We start from the raw sequence: 24,876 nt of genomic DNA on the forward strand, positions 1-24,876 counted from the left end.
GCAACACGGAAGAACTACACATTTTCCGGAAGACTTTTCTATCGAGTACTTCAATGGCCATCGCGTCTTCTAACGATGCCGTCCATGATTCCGAGGCATACTTCAGAATAGGTATAGTGAAAGACTTATAGAGCTTGACTTTTTTTCGTCGAGAGGGGACTTTTTTTAAATTGCTTAATCAACTTTCCACTGACAAGGGACAGGATTTCCACCTTTACAGGGTTTCGCTATTAGTTCAGTCAGTTTCGAACATATCTCTCAGCATGAAATACTTGACTGCTTCTTTCTTTTGATGATAGCATGAAACTTTTCTTTGTTTCCTTGTTCACCAAAAGGCTGAAGACTCTCCGTGTTTGTAGAATTCGGCCGGAAGCCCGTAGTTTGCCGCGCTTTGTAAGGCGGAGTATTACCATTCTCACTTTGTCATAGACGGGTGGATGAGTTTATACCGTCGTCTGTGAATCGGGTATCGGCTTCATCATCTACCTCCGCTACCTGGTCCCCATTATGGTTTCTGCAGAAATGTACCAAATCTTTAAATCTTATGTCATCCACGGGATTTTATGTTAGAATTTTCGGATATTATTCCTAACAACCAGCAGTGAAAGATCCTTGTTCTCACGACTTTGGGCTTCACCTTTGGTTTTTTTAACTAGGCGTCTCTTTCTCTTCTCGTTACGACTTCAATTTGCCCTTCTCTATTGCAATGTCAAGTTAGACTCCCAGCGTGCCTTGTCTGAATAAACGCGCCTTAACAATCTTAGCGATTTAAACATTATAAATGGGCCGCAGAATTCCAAGAAGAGACACCTATAAATAGAAGGTGGGCACAGAACCCTCATCATGGAGGTCTCTTATACCAAAATTACAAAATCACTTATGCATTAACGATACGCAACGTGCATTAATTGGGTGCTTAAATGTAATGCACGCGCACAGCACTTGAATAGTGAGAAAAACATTTAAACAAAGCTACGACGTCAAGACCTCATTCAATGAGTCCTTGTGACTTTTGTATGCTGAAGTGGCTCGAAAAGCGAAATATCACACCGAATACGAAGGTCTGAACTACCGCTATTTACGCTTCGCTTAAATCATTTTTGTTCTGTTACAGGGCTGCTAGTATTAGACAAAACGCAGCTCACATTGTGCAGTGAACGCATCTAACGGGGGCGGAATACAAAGGCACGAGCAAAGTCAAAGCCGAGATGGTTCCAACACGGCTACTCTTCTGCTGTTGATAGACAAAACTAAACTGGCTTATAAATGCAATAGCTGTTTGAACAAGAGCAACAACAGCAGCAGAAAAAATAAAACAAATGGCATTTGCAGCCGTAACAATATCCGCGTAAGCCACAATAGACTAACAAACCGACCGCACAACGACACACCTGTGAACGTGCATAGATACCCAAAGGAAGGCCGAATAGCAAAAGATGCAAATTAAGAAATAAACATCAGGTTATAAAGTCTATGTTCTTTTTGAACTCAGTGAAGATGAGTGGACTGAACTCGCGCGAGGCTTCATTTCGTTCACGAAGGAACCCTGTAGAGTTGGAGTGAGAATCTTTGCATCATTCCCCGCCGAACCATATCTGTTCTGTGCCCCGTCCATATCTATATGATATCCTAGTGGCATTCAAGATATTTTTTCTACAGATAGTTCAGGAAGTAGAATGACTTTCTTCTTTGTTAAACAGGCGATTCTTAGGACTCCAGGGTCATCAATCATGAAGAGTGAGGCTGGAAATTGCAGAGAATAGGCAATGGATTTTGTGAGCCGATATAGTGTTTCCTTAACTTGAGTGCCGATGCATCGTAAGATGTAAGACAACGTAGAGATATTCGGCGTGAATCAGAACTTGATATCACAGGAGCGTAGGACGCTTTTAAGACGGATATACATTAATGCTTTAGACGTTTCAATGCGAAGCGGGAAGGCCTTTCATTGTTCTCTTATACCGATGTCAAAGCAACAAAGCGAAGCAACACGACCCCTTCTGGTCCACATCAGGTTTTGGGCTAACGAGACTAAAACCATCGGCAAATAAAGTACAGTGGTCCGTACTTTTGACTTGACTGACAGACCAACATGTATTTTGGCGTGCTGTATCCGAATCTGAGCTATATATTTTGCTCGATCTGCCCCAAAATTCAACTAAATTGATATAAACTGGTCAAAATGTCAAAAAGCTCTGAACTTCGGGCGTAAGAATTACAACGTAAACGGTCGGTCCCATATACAGACCAGTATAACTGGAAACCGTCACATGATCTTCAGCTGCAATCTTCTAGGGGCGTAAGAAACTCTCGAGCGCCAACTAGGTTAAGTAATTTTAAAAGGCTTTAAAGAGATTTACAAGGTATAATCGAAACAGCTGTCGCATTGTCCGTCCTGATGTCGAGTTGTTTCAGTTTTTTCCCAAACATTTAATAAAAAAATTAAATTCCTTGAACACCTGTTTTCCCTTAGTCTCGAGGAGTTCTCGAGTCTGGAGAGTTTCTCTACTATTTAAACTCGACGTCTTGAATATAGTGAGTCGGAACTGCGGCTGATATCCTTCAATACCCTAAAAGTCACTCTGCTTAAGGGAATGTAATTGAGTGAGGCTGTACTTCCGCGTGCTCAACTCCGATGTTTGTGGCTTCTTTCGAGCACAAGTAAAAGATGTGGTACGAAGCATGGGTCAACCATCACCTCCAGAAAGGACTAGGGAAAGCAATGAATACGGGACAGTGGACTGATTAATTAGCCCATAGATGTGTCAAAGTTGGGTTTTCTCCCAGGAGCTTGATGTAAGCTGTAAATTTCAGTTGTCTGATCACAGCATCGATGAGAAAAGCTCTTGTTTCAACTGTGGTGCGATCGATGGTGGTGGGGGAATGCCTGATCTCGCTTGCAGTTGCGTCGAACAATTGTAATATTAATATCAGCCGGGTCCCGGAAGATAGCATTATACCTGCCAGCAATCACGAGGACCTCCCATCGCGCCTGCATACAACTGAACCGAATAGATGTAGATGGCTGCTGGGAATACGAAATACAATTGGCAACCTGTGGTCTGCTCCTTAATAGATCGGCCTCGAGTCGGCTTAGCAAACGCTGGGCGGACACTACCTCTTCCACTGTAGTGAGATCCTTTTGGCTGGTAGTGCAAAGCTGAAATTGTGAAATTTACTAAGGCTCATCTATCTATGGTGATTGGGGTTTTGATGGAGAACTGTCCAATGGAAACCCACCCGGTACGTATCTAAATACTGTAAAGCCCAGCTTGCAGCAGCTGCATGAACTCCATGCGCTGCATCTGCATGGAGGATAACAAAGTGAAATCATCGAGGCACTTAATGCTTAACTGTCCAGCTTTTGTTAGAACTAGGCGAAAGTATTTTGATCACGCCTCACTAGGATCTCCGAAGGACTTATCCAAGGTCGAGATCGGGGTTCTTTGAAACTTATCGTTGCTACGCAACGAATCCCTAAATAACTAAAACTTCCGTTATCGTTATCTTATCTGGTGTCACATCGGATTTTATGTGTTCCAAGTGAGCTTTCCCCGAGTGGCTATCACTCAACCATATCATATCTACGGTGGCCACCATGGCTGCTCATCTCACACTGTTGAAAGCGTGCGCTGTGATACCTCGCCTGGATTTGGTGTAACCTTTCTATGCTTCGCGGCCGCCGTGGTGTGATGGTACCGTTCTCCGCCTACCACACCGAAGACCCTGGGTTCACGCCCCGGGCAAAGCAACATCAAGATTTTAGAAACACATTTTTTTAATTAGAAGAAAATTTTTCTAAGCGGGGTCGGTCCTTGGCAGTGTTTGGCAAGCACTCCGGGTGTATTTCTGCCATGAAACGCTCTCAGTGAAAACTCATCTGCCTTGCAGATGCCGTTCGGAGTCGGCATAAAACAAGTACGTCCCGTCCCGCCAATTTGTAGGAAAAATTAAAAGGAGCACGACGCAAATTGGAAGAGAAGCTCGGCCTTAAATCTCTTCGGAGGTTATCGCACCTTTCATTTATTCAATTTTTTTTTCTGTGCTACGTCTTCGCCAGCAAGCACGCCTGAGGAAAACTCGGTGCACCACCATTGACACTGATAATAAAAGCAATTAAAACTCCAACGGTGAATCACTCTAGCAAACAACTTCTACCTTGAACAGAGTAGGAAAGCGAGAAGTCAAGTCCTTTTTCGACGAACAAACATCATGCTCTGTAAGTCCTTTTCATAGCCATCTTGATATTTGCCAGTGTTTACGGTACAGTGGCGGCATCAAATAAGTCTATTTTTATATATTTATCGATGATCCAGTTAATGCGCTGGTTAGTAATATCTGTTCGGCCCGTGTCAGTGGCTGTCGAAGGTACAGCTGGCCTACGGCTACGCAATTCCAGAATAGAAGGAAGCCTGCCCCATCGTTAGTTCTGACTGGGCTGGCTGACGTTTTTTGGTGAACTTGAGCGGAATTGTCTATGAGGCTAAGCGTTAATTAAAAAAGGGCGCAAGCCCCTTGCATAAACTATGTATCCAACGTGTTGCCATTACTTGGTATACAAACAAGAGATGTTGAGTACGCAAAGTTCAACTACAGCGCACGAGATCATATAAAACTAACAATAGCAACAACACACAACATCCGACAAAAATATGAGCAATTTTTTTCACTTTTGCCAAAGAGTATATATTTGTCAAGAGGCGTCACTCGATACTTTTGTTGTTGCCAAAGCAAATTACTCGATGTTTTCTCAAGGTAGTCGTTGGTTTTTTTTATCAGATGTATTTATAAAAACGCTTTCTATACATTTTCGTGGGGTATTTGTGTTTATTTTACTGATTGTATTAAATTAATTAATTAATTCTCTTTCCAAAAATCGTAATTATGCAAAGTCACTTTACCGCATAACTATATAGGATTCAATTAAAAAAAACTAAACAAAACTTCCTTGAGAATCACATTCGACATGACAGGGTTGCTTTGGCAACAACAAAGTATCGAGTGACGCCTCTTAACAAATATATACTCTTTGCTTTTGCTGCTTACACATTCACACTACAACACGCACTTCAGGTGCACACACAAGTACCTCTCCTCAAGTGTGTGTGCAGTGCCAGATTAACCCTCAACGGGGCCCTTGGCAACCATCAATTTGGGGGCCCTTTTTAACGTCCGTTCCCTTCTTTTTTCGATTAAAAAATGCAAACTTATATCTTTCATAAAAATTTTATTGTCACAATGTAATAATATCAATAAAATTACTATCTACATTTTAAACATGTCGTTTTCTGCATTTGTTTTCGGCAAATTCATCAATTATATCATCAATATCGATTTTATTCAATAAATCTGACTCAATGCAGAGTATACCTAACATCTCGAGTCGCTCTTCGCTAGCGCTTCGATTCTTTTTGATTGCGAGAAAGATCGTTCGGCAGAACAATTTGTGATCATGAATGTTAAAAAAATCTGGTGAGCTATTTCTGTGTTAGGAAATACATCGGCTAATTGATCTTCCATTAGAATCTTATACAAATGGATATGAGTTTTTGTGCATCAGTGTATCTGGAATTCACGTAACTTTGAAATTGTTTCATTTCAATGAAAAATTCCTCCAAATCTCTTGAAAAAAAAATAGCTAAGTTATTTATTTAAATTCATCGCGAGGCGAACATTCTACTTCTGCAGCATCTCCGTCATTAGGTTGTTTTTTTCTACGACGGGTACGTTTTACGATTTCTGTATAACCTACACCAGGTAATAATTGTATTGTTTTTTTTCCTCGAAATCATTGAACTTTTCACGGAATGAAACTAAACTCTCTTCTAACGATCCGTACAAAATAGCATACGTTTGCAAATCTGCTTTTTCACTTTGAAATGACTTACTCACTGAACGTATATCAGTCAAAATAGAGTTCAATGCTTCTACACCCCCGGTACCAAAAATAACCGAAATTTGTCAACATAAAAACAACCAGTGTACATTATGAGATAATTTTTTTTTATTGTTCAATAAACTCTCCTTTCACTTCGATACACTTCTTTGCACGCTAATACAATATGTCAAATGAGTCAGAAATGTCCTTTTTAGGAACCTTGTCTAGTTCGTCGGTCGTCGCCTTTTTAATGCGGTCATAAAAACAACCAGTGAACATTGTTTTATTTATTTGAGTTAAAATTGTTTTCAGTTCTGATTACATCCCACTCAGCATTTAGGTGATTCAATTTTGAATTTCCCTACATATTAAAACAATTTGATTACTCTTTCTGACTAAATAATGAGTTATCATACAATTGAACAAAAGAAATAATCAAATATGAATACTTTTAATGATGAAAAACTAAAAAGCGTTTTTCGATCACTTTTTGGAATCATTTTTGAAGTCCTTTAATGACTAAATTTTAATATTTCATAAAAACCAACAAAAAGAATAATCAAATATGTTTACCTTTGATGATCAAAAACTGAATCTAGTTTTTCAATCACATTTTGGAATTATATTTGAATCAAATGTGTTTACTTTAGGTGATCAAAAATTTATAATCATTTTTCATTCAGCTTTCTGAATCTTTTATGAATAGATTTGTTGACTGAATAATGAATATTATACTTGTTGAAATTTTACTTTTCTTTAAAAATTTTATTTTTTTTACATACACATATTTTTTCAATAATGAAGCTAAGAAAAAATATATAAAAATTTTATTATTTATGCAAAAGATATTCTTCAAGACAAAAATAATGTAATGCTGCCCGTGAACGAAGATTTCCCCAACCATTTCTCCCCTTTAGCTTCCCAGAAAATACATAATGATTGGACAATACATAGGTTGTGAGCTATTTGAACCCCAGGTAAGTGAAACTATCTTGACATACCTGGATACGGCTTCAACATCCCGTATCGTATCCGTATTTTAAGATGCAGACGATAATGTTGATGTTGGATGTTGTAGTCGCAGGTGTATATCGGTCAAGTTTGTTGCGAGTTAGCTGTGGTTCGAATAGCTCACTTTCTCATGCTTTCTTCCCCTTATACAATAAGATTATTATGTAGTATCATATTTTGAATGAGATATGAAGAATAAATGCATTATAATGGCATTCAAAAATGATTCAAAAATCTCAACCAAAACGATTGAAATATGATCACGAATATGATTAGAAAATGACTGTGAAAAGCAGTCAAATATTACTCTAAAACTATTAAAGCTCAATTTTACAATGATATCAAATATGAATAAAAAGCGTTTCGAAATAGGAATCATAAATGATTATTCAAGAATAATCACATTCATGGTACATTTTTCTCCCGACGATACGTTAATTTTCGAACAGAAAATGCTTTTAAATTTGAACGTTTTTAATCATCTTGGGGTATGATATTTAAACATTTTTTGATCAAAAAAAATGCTGGTTGGGATGTTTCTTTCACTCTCTAGAATTTTATGTTTGTAAGAAAATTTTAGAAGTCTTTTTCATTTTTCGGGGGCCTCCTAAAATCGGGGGCCCCAGGCAACTGCCTATTCGGCCTACTTGTTAATTCGGTCCTGTGTGTGTGCATACTATATAAGTGAATATGTAGTGCAGATAAGTGCCGACGACAACCCGCCGGTAAATTGAGCACCAGTGCAACAGCAATAGCGACAACAGAAGATATCACTGTCACAGCATGGGTGGTTGCAGTCAGTCATCTGCCAAGGATGCACTTCCTCACCTTCATACACTGACTGTTGTTTTACTCTTTTATTAGTCTCACATTACCATTTGTAATTGAAACTTTAAGCTTGGCAAGTCAACTGCATCGTCGACTTGTGTTTTGTGTTTGTGCTTTTAGTCATCAAAAGCCAACTGGCACTTGACGGCCTCCAACCAATATGGTGCGGCGGCTTAACCTACTAAAACTCATTCACACACCGCACATTCCATCGCATATCATGTGTGAAATTTTAAACGCTCCTTTGGTAGGCCCAATGCATTTGAGGCTGCGTCTGGTAAAAGTGCACATCGCTGGAGAATGAATGCGGCACGCCATGCCAATGTGGCGGTAAAGATTTGTGGGGAGATATTATGAAATTAATGAAGTGTATTCATATCATATGTAGGTTCGTTTGAAAATTTTTTTTACTTTTGACCTTCATACCAGTGCAGCACGTGTCTCCTTCATACTGCATATGCAAGCATTAACGTGGATCGACTTTACTGAGTTTTGTTTTGAGCTTTCTACGTCTTCAACTGCAAGAGTACTTGTCCTATAAATCCTGCGCAGAAACACGTCCATGCAGTGAGTAGGGTAGCCGTGAACTTGGTTAGTGACAAAGTCCGTTGGCTGAAGTGAGGCAAAGGAATTATGTACGATTTTTACATATTGAATCTTCCATTACAAGGTATCCAAGCTCTAACATCTTCTGTCTCGGTGGGTGCTACGAAATTTTAAGTGCGTGGAGAAGCATGACATGGCTCTTTGCATCGAAATCTTTCGATAAGTAAGGTATCGCGACGACGTTTATTTAACTTTATCGGCGTTGGCTAAATCCAGGGCTCATAGGGTATCCATGCCCTTAAGCGAGGAGGTAGTCCTACACTTTTCTTAGTGTTTCCGTTACTAACGCTCCCGAGGAATAGTAGTAAATATGACTTTCTTCTTCGATGCGATAGAGAAGCGTGGCATGATAAATGTCTAAATCGAAGGCTTCCATAGGCCAAGTGTCGAACAACAATCTATAATTGATCCGGGAATAGGTCCGATTTAGAATTTACACAGTATTCGTACCGAAATAGTCGAAAATGTCTAACATATCCCCAAACTTTCCTGAAATATTCCGAAAACTATGTCGAAAGCAATCCTGAATTGAAGCCGAAATAGACGGCAAATTATCGTTAAAACAACTTCGAAACAGTCCAGAAATGATCCCGAAATGCTCCAGAAAAGAATACGCAAACAGTCCGGGAAAGATCAAGAAAACAATCAGGAAATTGATCTCGAAAACAATCTCAAAACTGTTAAGAAAACTCCTTCAAATCTGAAATAGTCCCGAAACAGTACCGAAACAGTGTCGAAATTATGCCGAAATATCTCCAAATTATCTTGAAATATCGAAAACTGTCCCGAAAGCAATCCTAAGTTGAATCCAAAATAGTACGAAGACTATCATTAAAACATTGAAATAGTTTTGAAATGATCCTGAACCCGATCCAAAAGCGATTCAGGAGCCCCAAAATAATGGCGAAAATTAATCCGGAAATTTTCCAGAAAATAAGGTAAAAGCTGGTGGCAAAACCTGTCTCAAAACTGTTGTGAAAGGTCCCGATACTATCTTGAAAACAGTCATGAAACGTGTTTAAATAGTCCACGAAAACAATTCTTAAGCAAGCTATTTTTAAGACACCTTTGAAATTATCCTTTAAAAGCTCGAAAATAATCCTGAAATTATCCCGAAGATAAACTCGAAACCATTAGAAAGTGTTAGCGAAATGTTTTCGAAATAGTAGCAAACTAGTCTCGAAACCATCCCAAAAATTATTCTGAAACTATCGAACCTCTTATTTTTTTATTTTCCTGCCAGATGACATGCTGTTCCTGTATAGTGTTGTAGTATTAGCGAAACCTGCCGAAAGCAGCAAGTAGTATTTTCCGAACTTTGGCAGAGCAAAAGTAGATGCATTAAAACTGGCTCTCTAAATCAGGAGGGCACTTTGATCTCGAAGTGTTCGGAAGTTTCACAAAAACTTGACAAGTCAAAGTGAACTAAATCATCATCATCACTACAACGTCTATGTTTTTTCCAAATGTCAATTGGGTTACTTTAACCACCCTCAGCTCCGTCAATCCTCTGAAACGTGAGCACACTTAGGTATGAGCCTGACTAATTATATTAACAATATGCGGCTAAAGCGAATATGCTGTGATTATTTCCCACATTTTACAGACGACATTAGCAATTAAATTAATCGCTTAGCATGATTTTTTCCCCTGTCACAGTTAATCGGTGGCACACTTATGTTTTCCCCTTCCTTCGTCGTCAAATGTCACACGCTATGTTCGCACGCAGCTTATTGTCACTTGGTTAATCATGATTTTTGTCATTACATTAAAACCGTTCTTTAACATCACCAGAATATCAATAGCTTGCTGGTGCGAGGCAGTCAGTTTGGAGAGAAAGAAGTGCCAAAACACTTAGGAAAGATTTAGCAAGGAGAGAAAGAAAGTGTCATTACTTTTTTGTCGCTTACGTTTGACTTTGAAGAGCGAATTATGGGACGGGGGTGTCCCAAACAGTTTGGTGCGGACAGTGAATGTGTAGGCTAGGTTATTTCTTTAATGGCCACGATGTGAGATTAGCACCTCAGCGGAAGCCATCCTCGCCCCCATGATAAAGGCACAGTCAAATGCGAAAGCCGTGCGGAATTCCTGTGTGAGATAATGACGAGCTAGGGCGACCGTGATCCTGTTGACACATCAGTGGAAAACACCGTGGCAATGCTACTCAATGTCAAACGGTCCTACCGATTTTACAAGTAAATGGGGTGTGAATCGAGAATATGACGCAAGACAAATATTTTGATGTATATTGGAACGATTTTCCATCACATCTTGTTGAATTTCGTATGGAGACAAACCAGCTTTGTCATTGTGCCATCTTCAGTGTCATTCTGGTTTTTGGTCTGACCACCAGTGAAAGTTTAAGTTTTTGTTTAAAGGAGGGGAATTGGTCAGGTTCTACGTATTATAAAGTCTGATTATTGCCTCAGTCGGGCTCTCCTGAGGCCGGCAAAAAGCACGGTATGTACTGCCACAGCGGCTTTCGACCTATAGAGTTATGCTGATAACATGTTTGGTGGCATTCACACCATCTTTGCGCGGTGTTGCAAGTATTTTTGGATTCCAGAATTGGTGCCTATGTAGCGCTTTTGGGACTAATTGGATGGATAAAAACACTATAATAGTCATCCTTCAGCTCAAACCTATATGGCTCAGACCGAAGCTCAGCCAAAAGTGGTATCAGGAAGAGAAGGAGCACTAGTATCTTTCTTTGTAACTGTGGTTGAAATTTAAATGCTGTATATCTGGGCTCTTAGAAGGACAATAAGGCCTAGAATCAAACGAAGTCGATTGATGGGCTCACCGCGCACCTGCAGTTGGTACAACAACGACTAAGCGATGAACGCTGACTTAACGTGCCAATTTGATTCGTTGTTTTTTAGGACAACGTCAGTTGGAGTAAAACTATTCTTTTTGGGTTTTCATTAAGATCTCATACGGTGAGTTTCAAGCTCAACACATGGTCTGCTTCAAGTGCTTAAGCCATTTTATGTGAACGAAAGAGGAAACTAGTTGCAATTCTTTGTTTTACCCGAAAGCGGTCATTTGCTAGAAATACGTAACGGCTAACACCCTTAAAATTCCCCAGGAACAATTAAGTAAGTAGGAACGAGAATCCTTGCCAACAATTCCAGAAAGCCACGTCCATAGCGGCTGCCGGATTCAACAACAGTATTTCAATTAAAAGGCATGCAAGACATTACAGATTGAGAGTCGGGGTTTTCTCCGGGTTGTTTTGGTATCGTTTAATAGCTGTTTCTGTATCAATACGGAACTAATTGGGATAATTTTTGGACAATTTCGAGATAATTGTGTTGTTTTTGGAATCATATCCTGGCTGTTTCGGGACCATTTCGGAACTATTTCTACATTATTTTGGGACCGTTTCGCGATTGTCTTCGGAATCGTTATTGGACTTTCCTAGATTACTCCGGGACTACCCAGAGACGGTTTCGGGATTGTTTTAGGAATCTCTTCCGAGCTATTTCAAGATTTTTTGAACTATTTCGGGACCGTTTTGGAATTTTGATCCAGATCTTCTCGGGTCTGTTTCTTGGAAGTTTTCGCATTAACATCATTGGGACTATTTTATGACTATTGCGGAATTAACTGTGTATAGTTTAGAGATGGTTTTTGGGATTTACTGGGGACTATTGCGGGCCGTTTCGGGAACATTTCCGGAGCCATTTCGAAAGTGTTCGGGAATCATATTGGAAGTATTGCTACGGCATACTTTTGAACTATCGCCGGATCATTTCGAGATTGATTTCGGAACAAGATTTTTAGCCGGTCTCCTAAGATACGGCTTTATTAAAAACTTCGTTGAAATATGACTCGCTAATTAAATACATATATGTAAACAATACCGAACTATCCTTAAAGCAAGGTCGTTAATGAAAAATTTTTTATGTTTTTATTCATATTTTAATATTAATATCGGCCTCACAATAGCAACTGAAAAGTCTCCTTAACAGTGACGTAAATCATTAATAAAATAGTACCTCAGGTAGCCATTTAAAAAAATTCTAACTGAAACAAAAATTTTTTTGTCAAAAAATATTTAAATTCGACTTAGCTTGTTTTAGCAATTTGCATATAAGCTACCAGTTTAATTATAGCTCATATTATATAGATTTATACGTCTGCTGCAGTAAAGCTAGCCGTTTTAAGTCGTCTACGAATTGCGGAAAGCAATTAAGCTATATTAAGCTCATATCTCTTCCGTCTAAAATTTTTATTTTTCAGTTACAACCTTATTACCCGCCGTCTTGAGATACGAAGCATTACTGTTATAAAATACCCAATTTCGCTGATCAAGTTCTGTTGAACGTGCCTAAAAATATTCCACACAACTTTTGTTGTTATATCGGCCTACTGATTTGTAAGATCGCGGGTTTGAAACAAAAATTGTTAATACATCCCAGAGCAGGGGGAAAAAGTGTCAATAAAATATGACGCTATGGCATCATTGCCATCAAACAAGTCCAATTTTCACATCCATACTGCAACAGATGTCGCAGTGCTGTGAATATCAATTGACAAGCCTCAGAATAGAAGTAGGAATAATGAAGATAAACATAAAACCGGTGTAATGGCTGAATGGTTATAGCAGCGGCGCCTAAACGTTGCCGATGAAGGAATTTAGCAGTTCCCGAAATGGATCTATACAACGGGCTTTGGCAGTTGTCTAAAAAAATGTTTCTTTCTTCTCTTCTAATTTAATAATTTTTTCAATTAAGAAAAAATTTCTCATAACAATAATAATGATAAAATAATTATTGTTAGGCCTTGAGCTCGATTCAAACCCGCGATCTTATTCCACACAATTTGAAAAAAAAAACAAGTAAGGAAGGCTAAGTTCGGGTGTAACCGAACATTACACACTCAGTTGAGAGCTGTGGAGACAAAGTAAGGGAAAATCACCATGTTGTAAAAAGAACCTAGGGTAACCTTGGAATGTGTTTGTATGACATGTGTATCAAATGGAAGGTATTAAAGAGTATTTTAAGAGGAAGTGGGCCATAGTTCCATAGATGGACGCCATTTAGGGATATCGCCATAAAGGTGGTGACTCTATAATTTATTTTGTACGATATGGGTATCAAATGAAAGGTATTAATGAGTATTTTAAAAGGGCGTGGGCCTAAGTTCTATAGATGGACGCCTTTTCGAGATATCGCCATAAAGATGGACCAGGGGTACGATATGGGTATCAAATGAAATGTGTTAATGATAATTTTAAAAGGGAGTGGGCCTAAGTTCTATAGGTGGACGCCTTTTCGAGATATAGCCATAAAGGTGGTGACTCTAGAATTTATTTTGTACGATATGGGTATCAAATGAAAGGTATTAATGAGTATTTTAAAAGGGCGTGGGCCTAAGTTCTATAGATGGACGCCTTTTCGAGATATCGCCATAAAGGTGGACCAGGGGTGACTCTAGAATTTGTTTGTACTATATGGGTATCAAATGAAAGGTGTTAATGAGTATTTTAAAAGGGAGTGGGCCTTAGTTCTATAGGTGGACGCCTTTTCGGAATATCGTTATAAAAGTGGACCAGGGTTGACTCTAGAATGCGTTTGTACAATATGGGTATCAAACGAAAGGTGTTAATAAGTGTTTTAAAAGGGATTGGGCCTTAGTTCTATGGGTGGACGCCTTTTCGGGATATAGCCATAAACGTGGACCAGGGGTGACTCTAGAATGCGTTTGTACAATATGGGTATGAAATGAAAGGTGTTAATGAGTATTTTAAAAGGGCGTGGGCCTTAGTTCTATAGGTACACGCCTTTTCGAGATATCGCCATAAAGGTGGACCAGGGGTGATTCTAGAATTTGTTTGTACAATATGGGTATCAAATGAAAGGTGTTAATGAGTATTTTAAAAGGGGGTGGGCCTTAGTTCTATAGGTGGACGCCTTTTCAAGATATCGCCATAAAGGTGGACCAGGGGTGACTCTAGAATTTGTTTGTACGATATGGGTATCAAATGAAAGGTGTTAATGAGTATTTTAAAAGGGAGTGGGCCTTAGTTCTATAGGTGGATGCCTTTTCGAGATATCGCCATAAAGGTGGGCCAGGGGTGACTCTAGAATGCGTTTGTACAATATGGGTATCAAATGAAAGGTGTTAATGAGTATTTTAAAAGGGCGTGGGCCTTAGTTCTATAGGTACACGCCTTTTCGAGATATCGCCATAAAGGTGGACCAGGGGTGATTCTAGAATTTGTTTGTACAATATGGGTATCAAATGAAAGGTGTTAATGAGTATTTTAAAAGGGCGTGGGCCTTAGGTCTATAGGTGGACGTCTTTTCAAGATATCGCCATAAAGGTGGACCAGGGGTGACTCTAGAATTTGTTTGTACGATATGGGTATGAAATGAAAGGTGTTAATGAGTATTTTAAAAAGGAGTGGGCCTTAGTTCTATATGGGAGGGAGTGGCCCTTAGTTGTATACTTATGTGAAAGCGTTTTCGAGATATCGACCAAAATGTGGACCAGGGTGATCCAGAACATCATATGTTGGGTACCGCTAATTTATTTATATATGTAATACCACGAACAGTATTCCTTCCAAGATTCCAAGGGCTTTTAATTTCGCCCTGCAAAACTTTTTCATTTTCTTCTACTTAATATGGTAGGTGTCACACCCATTTTACCAAGTTTTTTTCTAAAGTTATATTTTGCGCAATAGACCAATACAATTACCATGTTTCATCCCTTTTTTCGTATTTGGTATAGAATTATGGCATTTTTTTAATTTTTCGTAATTTTCGATATCGAAAAAGTGGGCGTGGTCATAGTCGGATTTCGGCCATTTTTTACACCAATACAAAGTGAGTTCAGATAAGTACGTGAACTGAGTTTAGTAAAGATATATCGATTTTTGCTCAAGTTATCGTGTTAACGGCCGAGCGGAGGGACAGACGGTCGACTGTGTATAAAAACTGGGCGTGGCTTCAACCGATTTCGCCGTTTTTCACAGAAAACAGTTATCGTCCTAGAATCTAAGCCTCTACCAAATTTCACAAGGATTGGTAAATTTTTGTTCGACTTATGGCATTAAAAGTATCTTAGACAAATTAAATGAAAAAGGGCGGAGCCACGCCCATTTTGAAATTTCCTTTTATTTTTGTATTTTGTTGCAACATATCATTACTGGAGTTGAATGTTGACATAATTTACTTATATACTGTAAAGATATTAACTTTTCTTTTAAAATATGAATTTAAAAAAAAAATTTTTTTTAAAGTGGGCGTGGTCGTTCTCCGATTTTGCTTATTTTTATTAAGCAGAAATATAGTAATAAGAGTAACGTTCCCGCCAAATTTCATCATGATATCTTCAACGGCTGCCAAATTACAGCTTGCAAAACTTCTAAATTACCTTCTTTTAAAAGTGGGCGGTGCCACGCCCATTGTCCAAAATTTTAACTGTTTTCTATTCTGCGTCATAAGTTCAACTCACCTACCAAGTTTCATCGCTTAATCCGTATTTGGTAATGAATTATCGCACTTTTTAGATTTTTCGAAATTTTCGATATCGAAAAAGTGGGCGTGGTTATTGTCCGATATCGTTCATTTTAAATAGCGATCTGAGATGAGTGCCCAGGAACCTACATACTCAAAATTTACTCAAGTTATCGTGTTAACGGACAGACGGACGGACGGACGGACATGGCTCAATCGAATTTTTTTTCGATACTGATGATTTTGATATATGGAAGTCTATATCTATCTCGATTCCTTTATACCTGTACAACCAACCCTTATCCAATCAAAGTTAATATACTCTGTTAGCTCTGCTCAACTGAGTATAAAAATATAGAGTATATACTTATGAACCAAAGAGTGTATAAAAAGGAATAGCAGCAAAAAGGCAAAACTTAGAGACAAATTACAAATCGTGCAGCGGGACATTCATTTGGCTGAGTGGTTAGAGGCATATATCTGCCTTAACAACAGTATAAATGTTAGTGATATCGAACTCAAAACTCAGCACCCAGAAAGGTACCTGATCGCCGTATGCAAAATTTTGTAATTTTTCTCTAATATGAATAGAAATTTTACATTTTACTATTTTTGTGGAAACCGAATATTGTAATGAGACACCCTAATATGTAGTTTATATATATACTACATTAATCATTAATTATTAACAATCTTTTAACACTTACCCAAAAGATTGATGATCGATCAAAGAGATATTGTTCAAGTAGTGATTTTTTCAACAACAACAATAATACACTAATTTAATGACGTTTAACTGCTTACTTATAGTGCCACTCAAATTTATTTATTTAATTGATATTTTCACAGTTTTTTTGAATCTGTTTTTGTTGTAATTTTTGCTATTTACCTTAGATATATCTTTGTTTTTGTATATTTTTAAAATGATATATTACTTTTATATTTTCTAATAATAAACACTGATATAATCACTTATTTCACTTGTTACTCATTATTGTGTAAGCTATTAAGCTGGAGTTTTTTTTTTCTTTTCATAAAATTTGTTGAAAGCTTTATTACTTCTACTTTTTACACTTTGACAAGCACAACAGTTGATTTTGGATTTTTTTATAAATGATGTTTTTAGAGTTTTTAATTATGTTATAATGATGATAGTTTTATTGGTATTGCAAGAATTACCAAAGATATCAGATTCAGGACCTGTAAATAGAATTGTAAGTTCCAAGTAAAAGTCCCGTCACATAATCAGTTTTTCATATAGATGCGTTTGACGCAATCTTAAGGCACCGTCACATAAGCAGCTTTTTATATAGATGCATTTAACGCAATCTTATCTTAATAAGATTTTGGACATTTGCTTTGGCTAACGGTGAAATAATTTTTCCCACTCTGATATTTTTCTAACATTTTTTACATTTAAAAACTGCAATTTAAAAAATAAATAGATCACAAGATATGTTAGCAAGATATGTTAGCAGGTATTTTTATAGTGATAATGTTTATAACACTGCCTCGCGAAATTTTGTATGTGAATAGGTAAGGCGAAATAAACTTCAAATGCTTTGTCTGAAGTTGCTTTATATTTACAAGCGCAACATCTTGCGTGATTGTCGCGATGTTGCTGACATACATAAGATTGCGTTGAACTCATATATATGAAATTTTTCATTGTGACTCGCTAGCAAAGTTGACACAGTCATAACCATGTTTTCACTGAACCGGAAGAAAATCAAGAAGTTTTTCTTTCTATCCTAGGCGTTTTGATGAATTATTTCCATCTTCAGCCGGAATACTTTTTATTTTAACATGCAATTTAATTTTTTCCGCTTTAGACAAACAAACTGAGTACGATAAGTTTCAGTTTGAATATTTCAAAAATAATGAATGAGTTCACGCTAGAAAGTCGTAGCAATCATTTTCATTTCCCAGTAATCATCATTGCAAAGATATATTCCAAACTTTATCGTCGATCACTTAACTCCAGACATCTATTTGAAGTCAAAGCGAGATGAAAGGAGCTTCTAGCGGAAAGCAAATAGTTACCATGATAGGACCACTTTGGTATCACTCATCCCAAGTGTTATGTGGCTGTTATAACTACAGCATCCAAAGACGCCTTCACGGCCGACATATTCCTCGACCCGTGTGGCTGAACAGGCCAGTGGACGAAGACCAACTTTTACGCATTCACATATAGGCGTTCATTTGCTAAACGTGTGTTACACATTAATTGTCCCGACTCGAACCGGTATTTGGCGCAAATGAGGATACCATTCATGACTCACATGTTCACTTGAACCGACTCATCTGGCCACGTTGTCGGAATAGTATAACCCTTCTGTTAATGCGCACCTAGGTCTTTCTCAGGTTGAGTCATACAAGGAATAATAACTACACAATCACTTGATGGCATTGTAGCGCAATGCAGCCAGTTCTTCAATGGGTGGAAGCATTAAACACTAAGGTAGCGCTATCCTGTTAGAGTTTGTCGGAAGTCATTAATAGTTAAAAAGAGTTTAGTTCTTCCAACATCTACTTAAAATTAAAACAAAACTATTCGTAAATTTTAAAAAGCACATTAACCTAAAGTCCCATACACAGCTGAAAAAAACGTCTTTATTGCTATGTTCTCAATCCACATGCAACGCAACTGGAATGCCAAAGCAACACGAAAAGAATTCAAAAGCTTATGGCCGAGACACAATGAAAGCTTTTCATATAGACGCGTTCAACGCAATCTTATGAATGGCAATAACATCGCCACAATCACGCAATATGAAGGAACTTCACACTTGGCAATTGAAGTTTATTTCGCATAGCCCATTCACGCACAAAATTTTGCGATTCACTGTTTTAAAAATTCTCACTATACAAGAAGAATACTTGTTAATATATTTTGTGTCCTATTCATTAATTAAATTGCAGTTTTTAACTGTGAAAAAAAGTTACCAACAAAAATAATTTCACTTGCAGTGTGAAAGCACACTTAGCCAAAGCAAATGTCAAATTCTTCTTATGCTTTGCTTGCAACAAAAGTTGAAAGATGGCTACTTTTTCATGTCAGATGGCGCTGGTGTCGCACGATCTGCCGTTCTCCATAAAACTACATGCAATCTACTCATATGCATAAGATTGTGTTAAACGCATCTAAAAAAAATGTGACGGAGCTTTTACGTTTCCCATGCGATGTCAATCCGTTATTCCAATTTGTTGAAAATCTTGGAAAAACCTGAAATTCTTATATTCATTTCATTTATTTCAAAAAATATTTTTAGTTGTGACAAAAAATCAAAAGGTGTCATTGTTTTTAATTATTTTCAAAATAATTTATAGTGATTATTAAGTGACAACTTTCGTGTTAATTATTAATATAAATAGCACGAATGATGACAAATTCCATTTCCACCTGCGCGTCATTAGCCCACTCAAGCGGCATTGACTTGGATATTAAACGCAAGCACACTTTTCAAACTGATGTGGTGTAAAGAAATATGATTAAATAAATTTCAAAGTCAAATAATAATAAATTTCAAAGTAAAACCCAATATTATATACCCAGTGACCAATTCACCGAAAGAGTGAACCGCCTCAGCTACAGCGGAATCTTTTTGCTGGCTTGCGTATGGTATGTTAAACTGCAATTTCTCTTTAGACAAGGCAACGGCCAAAATCGCTAAGGCGATATATTACTCTTAAACTCTTCACTTTGCAATAGGACTCACTCAGACTCCTCATCTCCTTTCTAAAGCTACCCATGATGTCAGTTGTTCTTATAAGTTCGCTGATATCCTTTATAATATCCTTAGAGGCAGTAGGTATTAAATGGCCTTGAACTCGTTCAGCGCAGGAGCCACCTTTTTCGCATACAATCCAAAGAAGGCAGAACTTAACTTACAACCAATAAATTCAAACACCAGGAATTGTATGCTCTTGTACGTCATTTAGAAAAGTCTTATGAGCTTTACAGGAAGCTACAACTCCGCCAAATCTTTCTTAAGCGCTTAGCCGTTTAAATGGTTTTGACAGTTACAAACAGTTGCGCTATACTGGCGGCAGTTGGAAATATCAAAGGAACTTAGGTCGTATTCGACCTGGTCTCGTCAGCGAAAGGGGGGCCGCTATCTTCCTCTACTTCCATAGGCAGCTTTCAATAATTTTAACTTCTGGGTCAGAGCATATTTTTCGTAACAAGCGTAGCCTCTGTGGGGAGCGAACGAACTTAAACACACTCTGTACATCAGTTACCATGTCGCAAATATCAATCCTGCGAGAAGTTGCCCGGTCTTCAACCCTTCCGTCAGTTTTTGGAAAAAATTTCGGGCATTATTCCTATCAGTCAGCAGCTAAAGTTCCTCGTCCTCACAGCGCTTTGCCTCGTGCTTTTTCTTCTAATAAGACATCTGTCTTCCTTCTTTGCGTCACGATAACGCCCCAATACACCCCGTATTTCTGGGCCCGTGGCCTTATAGGCAGTATCCCTTCTTTCGAGGCAGCGTGACATTCCTCATCGAATCAGTGAATTTTATGAGTTCGCTAGAAACCTATGGTGTTCGCAGCTGCGGCACGTAATGGGTCGAAAATTGTTCTCAGTGAACAGGTTTAGTAATCATCAGCTATCTGTTTCATGTAACTGCGTGCACTTTTTTGCTACACAGAGGTGTGTGCGTATCTAGGCTGCCACGTTGGTAAAGGGCCGAGTCGATATTTGGACCGCGTAAAGTGCGCACATTCATTACACTGGCGCTATCTTTATCGCTACAACGAAAACAAAAATAGCAACAACTGCAGCTTTGGCAGTTGTAGATCACGGCGTGGTCGATTTGGTTTCGTGTTCTTCGATCAGAAGACAGCAAATTAGCTTGATGTATCTTTTAATACTGAAACGTGGTACTGCGGATGACAGATAATTCAATCAGAGTCAGCCCGTTGGGAGATATTACATCGTGTAGGCTGAATATCTCGACTGTAGACCAAAGCGATTGAAAATCCCGGCACTCCGACCCAGAAAGTTGTATGACCCTGTGTGCAGATTGAATAATAAATTCGCAATTAATTGTCGCTCTGAGTGATGGGAATTTGGAGCACCACAGGAGATTCTATTCATCATTTTGTTTGAACTCAGTGAAGCCCTTCCCCTTCATCTGCTGCCAAGTCGGATATGGTTATGGTTCTGAAGAACTTTCCTTTCGAATACTTTAAGGGACGTTTATCTAACTTTGACACCAATCTTAATTCCGAGCAGTACATCGAGGTATGTATGGTGGTAGAATAGAATATAACTGTTCAAGGCAGTGCACAGTCATCTTCTCTTCATAGTACCAAGCCGAGCTCCCTCCGAAAATCGAGTATGGCACACGGTTTCATGGAGTATATATCTTCTCACAATGGTATCGCAGTTGCGAAGGATTTCCTCTTCTCCCCATCCGCGAAAGATACTGCTGACACAGATGCCCAGCTTGTGCATATGACTTTGGAGTCTGCAGTGATCTGTAAGTATTCCTATTAGTATTCTTAATTTACTTTTGAAGAGGTGTATCTTATATCTGTATCGTTTGGTGTCGCGGCCTCCTGAGCTCATCCTTGTGTGAGTTCGTATTGCCATAAAGGGTTCAAGTCCTATGGAACTTGTAGTACTTGCTTTGGTGGCTAGGTTATCTGCCTGCTCATTGCCCTCCACCACTTGTTGCTGATTGTAAAGCAATTCAGTTTCTCAACACATTCAAAGACCACTGATGATTTTATCTCAGTTAACGTCATTGCCTTGAAAGCCGCTAACTACCGCTAAATATCACGATGCTCTCATTTGAGTATGCACTTTGCAAATTTATTTCTGCACACAGACTTTTTGCAAACACTTAGTTATGCCTGAAAAATGCTCGGGAACCTACCCATTGATACGGACATTCTTCTTGAGGTCCAAATATTCCTCCTCCAATGCTCTCTGGTGCCTTCGAGCCATTTTGGTACACAGATGGTAGGGTATGGCCACTTTGGAAACCCCTCAACTTTAGAGGTGTCCCATGTAGCCTTATCTCCCATTTCTATGTTAAACTTTTTCAAATTGTTATACCTTGGCAATGCCCTCCCTTGGACATTGGATTAATGAGGTTGCTCCGTCAGTCTTTCCATGTTGAGGGACTGAATTACTTTGCCTCCGCTTTACCATTCTTTAGCTATATTCGCCAGGGTTTGTTCTACTACTATGTGTAACGGGGTCAGCTCTTCCATCAACGCAGTTGGGCATGTGCGCATTGCTCTAGTGATGCAAACGCATGCCAATTGTTGATCAACTTCTGTAACTAAAGTTGCTAGAGATGCCCAGGCAACCGATAGTGTATGGAGTCTAACTATAACGATGTACTTCCATCGTAGGACTACATGTCCAGAACTTGCCTGGGATCGCATTTTATTGGTGATGTAGCCTTGGATGTTACGTTGTCTGCATATTTCCTTCATGGTAACTTGGATTCGTGACCCCGATATACTTGACTTCAGTCACTGTCTTCAACGGTATTTCCATTCAGTATGATTGCTCTCATCTCACGGAGGGATCTTTTTTTTGTGTAGTGACAAATTTATAGTGTGATCTTTGTTCATCGGGAGAGGCTTTGTTTTTCAATTTTCTAGTCAGATCTCACTACCTTTTGTTCGCAAGGGTTATTATTAAATTTAGTTTTTTGGAAGAAACAAAAAACAGAGTCCATACAGTTTCGATTTTTTATTTGGAGTGACGTGGTGCTTTTTACTATGTATCTCTTCGACCTGTAGCCTGCCGTTTCCCCAATGTTTGGTACTATTTAGCCAAGATAATACCATTCTCACTTAGTCTTAATCTGGTGGGGAAACTCATATTCCATCGTCAGGAATTGAGGTATCGGTTCGTTGTCGTTGTTGTAGTAACTACTGTCCAGACAGCTTTGGGAGTTGTACGGGAGTGCACTCATTTGCCAGGTTGAATTCGATTCGGTGCTAGCATCTTCAAGTACTAGTCCGACTACCAGGAAACGTTTTTTTTTTTACCATTAGAACCTTCGGCTCAATAGAATTCAGTCGCCGCTCACGACAGACATATGTACATACTTCGAAAATACTCCAAGCCCTTTAGCCCGAGCGCGGTATCAGCTGTTCATATACCTTGCTTTCTAGCAGTGATGACAATGTTTCGTCCAGAAGCACGCTCTATACACGCTCGCTCTATACGTCGATCGTGTTCATCACCCCCTCGCTATTAAGCATGCTCTGTACGGCGGTATCGCAGTCACCATTATTGTTTCTTCAAGAATTCAGCCCGGTCTCACTTTTCTAGTAGAGTTTTGAGGCATTATTCTTATAAGCCAGCAATTCAAGCTCTTCAAACTCTATGCTGTCATCACTGGGTATAAAAATAGTGGAACCCTTAAAACTTAGTTGCATCTATAGAAGCGTGTAGGTTTTTATCATCATATTTGCCTGATAATAAACCAAATTTAGACGCATACCCAATCCAGCAATTTAATTAATCACGCCACGCGCTTTTGCCGACATAAAAAAAATTAAAATCAGATAATGTGTAAAACAAACAACGCCGAACCAGCCGCGTCAACAAATAAAAAAAACTTATCAAAAGTGAGGGCATTGATGATGCAGTCAACGCATCATATCGAGTTATTATGTGCCATGTGTTTTTTATTATGTAGTAAATTACGCTGCACCATATATTTTCTTTTTTTTCTTCTTGTTCTCTTGCCGCGCTAACTTTTTCCATGACGCTGAACAATTATCAGCCAACGCGTTTCAACAATCGACCGCCAAACAAATCATCAAAATAATCAAACGCATTCATTTTACCGGCTTTAATTCGGTCAAACACATGTCACAATACAACAACAATATACTATACTATACAACAACAATATACTATACTATACATTAATATATGTACATATAATTATTACTTTTTGTTTTTATTCACGCCAGCCAGACAACTCGTATGTTAAGTGTTAAATCACCTTTGAGTCAGACAAAAAAATCACCACATCACATCACACGCGTTTATAGTACATTTAATTAGAAAATTGTCAGACTTATTTTAGCGTTAAACACGACCGACAACATTCAGCAGCGAAAGGCAACTGAACATGAATGGATTGCAGTGTGTAACTGAAAGTGAACTACGACGTCCAACATTTTGAATTTGAAGTTAACAAAATAAAACCAGAATATAACACACGTTAGCACAAATACAAATATATACAAGCGAAAAACGGAGGGAGGCCAGCTGGTTGCTCAAACGCCAGAAAGAGCAGACCGAACAGCTTTGTAGAGTATCATTCAGATACAGCATAACCCAGGGGTTGATATAGCAATCACAATTTCATAAGACGTATTCAGAGAGCTTTTTAAAACATTCAGCACGTGAGATTTCGTTGCTACTCTTTTTGTTGTGACCGTACTTCACTCTGCTTAAGGGCTAATTAAACTTCCTTAACCCTAACGTCATAGTCGTAACCATACCCATATCCATAACCATGTCCAATGTTATCGATTAATGGTGCCTTAACCTAAAAATCGTGAAAATTTCATAAAAATGAAGAAAACGCAAACAATTACAAACATATTCCACAAAAAATAAGTCTCTTAGCCATAATGTATACAAAACAATGAATAAAATCTACAAAAAGTTATTAAATTCACTAACTCAAGTATTTTTAGGTTATGGATATGGCGAGAAAGCAAAAAACAAATGGTTATGGTATTTGGTATATTGGCTATGGTATGGTTATGGCGTTAGCGTTTTCGTATGGCATTATTAATCGATTACATTGATTTCCATAAGGTAACTTCGATCAGCTGTTTTATCTGGTTATGGCTTTATGGTTATAAGTCACCACTAATTGGCCCTTTAATCGGTGTTATCAGTCATATAAGCATAACGTGGCGGGTTAACCACGGTTATGCTGTAAAAACAACCCTTGGTCTAGAAAAGCACCAGTTATGAATTTGTGTGAATAAATGCGTTAAAAATTAGCAAAACGTGCTGAGTGACAGTACCTGGAACTTTTGGACCTTTTTAAAGAACGGTACTGATGTCCAGAGGGACATCAA

The 24,876-nt window shown here is 38.4% G+C and overlaps 1 protein-coding gene across 4 annotated transcripts in view; it reads right to left on the bottom strand.

Moving 5' to 3' along the window:
* Positions 1–23,985, bottom strand: part of Sulf1 (Extracellular sulfatase Sulf1) — a 308,672-nt gene extending 284,687 nt beyond the window's left edge. For 3 of the 4 annotated variants that reach the window (XM_067758024.1, XM_067758025.1, XM_067758017.1), the window contains exons 1-2: positions 23,727–23,985; positions 16,500–16,992 (exon numbers count right to left, since the gene is read on the bottom strand). The gene's annotated coding sequence lies outside the window, so the exon portion shown is untranslated. Of the gene's footprint in view, positions 1–16,499; positions 16,993–23,270 lie in introns of all 4 variants that reach the window. The other variant, XM_067758023.1, reaches the window with a different exon arrangement.
* Positions 23,986–24,876: the final 891 nt, after the last annotated feature.

Source organism: Eurosta solidaginis, chromosome 1 (assembly GCF_040869045.1).
Source record: "Eurosta solidaginis isolate ZX-2024a chromosome 1, ASM4086904v1, whole genome shotgun sequence".
NCBI lineage: Eukaryota > Metazoa > Arthropoda > Insecta > Diptera > Tephritidae > Eurosta > Eurosta solidaginis.